Raw genomic sequence first — 4,344 nt, 5'->3', positions numbered from 1 at the left:
GCAGAAGAGACAAGATTAAACTTGCTTTACTTTGGCAGATGTTTTTGCTTGAGCTGTTTATTTTTTCCATTTTAAGTGAAGGACTTCACTTCTATTGGCATTCACCCATATCATTTCAGCAGCATACTAAAATGCTTCATGTTCAAGAGCACAAGAATATGGCAATAGCAAATACCAGGCAGAAGAATGTCTCTGTGAGACTCTGTTGAATACATATGAGAAAACATGGGTCTATGAGAAATATCTTCAAATTAAGTTACAACTAGGGATGGAGGAAAATTTCATTTTCTTTTGCATTGTAAAGTGAACCCCCCTTGACACGGGGACATTCCCAGGGGAACTGAAGGAAGCAGTGGTGTGTCCACTCTTAAAGAAAACTTCATTAGATCCCTTAGACCTATCCAATTACCGCCCAGTTTCAAATCTTCCATATCTGGTTAAGGTAATTGAGAGAGCGGTTGCCAAACAGCTTGGTAGGTTTCTGGAGGAAACATCGGCTTTAGATCCATTTCAATCCGGTTTCCTTCCTGGTTTTGAGACTGAGACGGTTCCGGTTGCCCTAACAGATGATCTCCGTAGACAACTGGATCGAGGCGGGTCAGGACTGGTGATCCTTTTAGATTTGTCAGCAGCCTTTGACATGGTCGATCATGATCTGCTGGACCACTACCTTGCCAACGTGGGGATATAGGGCATAGCCCGTAACTGGCTGTGCTCTTTTATCTCTGGTCGGGGACAGAGGGTGGCACTAGGGAGGGAAATGTCGTCGCGCCACCCCTTGGTGTGTGGAATGCCGCAGGGCGCAATTCTCTCCCCGATGCTTTTTAACATCTTTATGCGCCCCCTTGCCCAGATTATCCGGAGCTTTGGGCTGGGCTGTCACCAATATGCTGGTGACACTCAGCTCTATCTGCTGATGGATGGCCACACCGACTCGGCCCCGAACACACTGACTAGATGCTTAGAAGCTGTGGCTAGATGGTTTCGTGGGAGCCGATTGAAACTAAATCCTTCAAAGACAGAGGTCCTATGGCTGGGTCGGGATGGCATGGGGATGAGGGACCAACTCCCTTCTCTTGCGGGGGCCCAATTAGTGTCACTGCCTTCCGTTAAGAGTTTGGGTGTAATCCTTGACGCCTCCCTTTCCATGGAGGCGCAAGTTACAGCAATAGCCAAGGCGACATTTTTCCACCTTCGCTGCATCAAGCATTTGGTCCCTTACCTTTCCTGCCCCGACCTGGCCACAGTGATCCATGCGACGGTCATCTCCAGGCTCGACTACTGTAATTCGCTCTACGCAGGGCTGCCCTTGAAGCTGTCCCAGAAACTCCAGTGGGTGCAGAATGCTGCAGCAAGGCTCCTCACGGGGTCTCTGCCATGGGAGCATATTCATCCAGTGCTTTTCAAGCTGCACTGGTTCCCGGTGGAGTACATGGTCAGATTTAAGGTGCTGCTTTTGACCTTTAAAGCCCTTCACGGCCTAGGACCCTCATACCTACAGGACCGCCTCTCCTGGTATGCCCCACGGAGAGCCTCAAGGTCCATAAATAGCAACACCCTATTGGTCCCGGGGCCTAAGGAAGTTAGATTAGCTTCAACCAGAGCCAGGGACTTTTCAACTCTGGCTCCAGCCTCGTAGAACGCTCTGCCTCATGAGACCAGGGCCCTGCAGGATCTGATTTCTTTCCGCAGGGCCTGTAAGACAGAGTTGTTCCGCCTGGCCTTTGGCTTGGAATCAATTTGATTCCCTCTCTCTCTTTCTTTTTTCTTTTCCTTCTCCTCCTGTGAGGAGGCTAGATTTTAATATTTTAATGTTTCAATATTTTAATGTTGTATTTTAATTTTGTTTTTAAGTTGTATTCATTCAACTTGTTTTTATTATTGCTTGTAAGCCGCTCTGAGCCCGGCCTAGGCTGGGGAGGGCGGGGTATAAATAAAAATTATTATTATTATTACGTAATTTGCACTTGAACCAATGTATGAATTGAAACACAGCTATCCTTCAAAATTTACACTTCTCCAAATTTTGTGATGCAGTTCTTCAACCAAACAATATATGCAAAAATGTATAGATTGGAGGTTAATGTACATAAAACACGCTAGTGAAAATAACATACAAATTTGTACAAAAATAACATACAGTTTGACTTTGTATTAGGGCAAACTGGTTACAAGAATGTTTACAAAAATGTGTTTATTAGGAGAAATTTGCCCTGAAGTGTTGACTAATTTTCATGTGGTTTTTTTTAATTGTTACAGAAATGTGAAGAATGGATTTAAGATTGGAAAAATGAGAAATGTAGAGAAACAAAAGTGACAGGTTCATCCATCCCTAGTTACAACCTTTGCTTTGAGCTGGAAGCCTGTTTGAACAGTGTCTATGCTCTGAGTCTTTGGAATCTGTCCTGTGTGAATCAATTATGATACCATTTTGTGGAAATTTCAAAATGTAAAAACCAGGACACCCCAAAAGTTGTAGAAAACTGACTTGCCTAAGATCCAGGGCAAAGTTCCACCTTTTGGAAATTCCCCCCAGATGTCAATTCCGCCTTTGAAATCCCTGTAATGTCCAGGAAAATCCAGACGTATGGCAGCCCTGTGTAACATACTATATTTTGCAGAGTGTGGTTTGAGTATCTCCTTGATTCAGATAGTTGAAGCCATAAGAATTAACCCCATGGCTCTATATTTGACGACTCACCTAATTTATAACTTCCTTTCCCCTTGAGGCTTTGGAAGTGTGCTGTTTCCAGCAGGAGTCCATTTACAAACCTTGCCATTACAGTTACTCTGGATTGCTAGTACTGTACTGTACAAAAGGCCATGCAGCCTCCCCACCCCCACCCCTGCAAGCATTCATAGGAAGCTGCCTTGTATTGAGTCTGGCCATCTAGCTCAGTATTGTCTACTCTGACTGGCAGCAGCTCTCCAGTTTCAGACAGGAGACATTCCTGGCCAAATCTGGAGGTGCCAAAGATTGAAAATGGGATGTCCTGGATTCAGTGCAAATCCCCTACCATGGAACTATGGACCTTTCCCAAAGAGAGCAGGAGTGGAACCAATAACAATTTAATCACCAGGCTTTCAAGTTTTGTCTTTAAGGGCACTCAGCAAGGATTAGTTACCCCCTAACATCCCTAGGTTTGAGAGGGTGTGGGGCATTGCCTTCCCTGAGTTATGAAACAAGACCATTTTGTTGTTGTATTGTTTCCATTTGTATGTTTTTGAGACAAAAAATATGGTGCTGCATGGGCGCCCAACAACACGTCTCTGTGGCAAGCTTACCATATCAATATGTGACACTTATTCAAAATTGTCCCTTCGCAGAATCTATTTTATTGTATGGCTCTTCTGTTTATTTTATTCTAACTTCAATAATGCACTCCATGTGGTCATTTAAAAAAATTATAATCTTGTTTGTATGTTGTTGTTTTTGAAAACTGAATAAGCACCTCTTTTTTAAAACATAAAATCCCCTAGCTAGAATCAAATGACTGAGGGGTGTAAAAAAAAAAAAGTGTGCTCCTCCTGTTTTTTTTCTATCTTTGAGACCTCCAGATACTAAGCAGTCTATAAATGCACCTAATGATAATAAAAATATGAATAGTAAAATGTGTTTATAATGGATAAATGAGACGCTTTTGAGCAGGCACTCAGGATGGCGCTGTTAACTGGTAATGTGCACGAATCTGAGAGAACTATGGGAGTAGGGCTTGGGCCAAATGGAAAAGAAATAAGAGAATAAGTTGAATTATGTTTTTCTTTGCTGCCTTTGTAAATAGATGCTACTCCTTTTATTTTTAAGATATTGTATATTCAGTGTTGATATGATTTGCACAAGTATGATCCATGTGAGTTTGCCGAATATTTTTGAATTTTGAATAATAATAATCCAAAATTGAATATTAACTTTTTTTAAAAAAATGTCGTCGTCGTCCCTTTCTTCCCCGTTTCTAATCTGTGCCTGCTTCTTTTATTTGATGTATTTCCCGCCTTTTCCTTCTCAGTCGTATCCCCTCCCCTTCTGCTCCATTAACCCCCCCAAACCGTCACTGAGGCGACTCTCCCGCCCTCCCCTCTTGCCCCCACCCTCGGCGGCGTCTCTCATATCTAATTCCACCAATCCCAGAGTGAAAACGAGCCTTGTCATTTCATTAGCTCCGCCCCTTTACCTCTCGCAACTGATAAAGAGGTGTGGCTTTTGGCAGTAGGAAAACGGTTTCCTGTTTCGGCTTTGAAAAGCCTCCGTTGTGCCCGCGCGCGCGCACACGCACGCACGAGCGTCCCCAGGGTTTGGCAGTGGTCGGGCCGCCGGCGGAGCTTTGGAGGTCCAGCCCGCGCGCG

General features: G+C 44.0%; 1 long non-coding RNA gene across 1 annotated transcript; it reads right to left on the bottom strand.

The window, feature by feature from the left end:
• Window positions 1-10: 10 nt before the first annotated feature.
• Window positions 11-4,300, bottom strand: LOC309377169. The gene is made up of 2 exons (XR_014171459.1): window positions 4,173-4,300; window positions 11-202 (listed from the first exon to the last, which is right to left on the bottom strand). It is a non-coding gene; the product is annotated as an uncharacterized lncRNA (long non-coding RNA).
• Between the last annotated feature and the right edge of the window lie 44 nt (window positions 4,301-4,344).

This window comes from Podarcis melisellensis (genome assembly GCF_964234715.1).
Source record: "Podarcis melisellensis genome assembly, chromosome: 8".
NCBI classification, from domain to species: domain Eukaryota; kingdom Metazoa; phylum Chordata; class Lepidosauria; order Squamata; family Lacertidae; genus Podarcis; species Podarcis melisellensis.
Note: the sequence above shows the minus strand (reverse complement) of the source record. Positions and strands in the feature narration are given on the sequence as shown.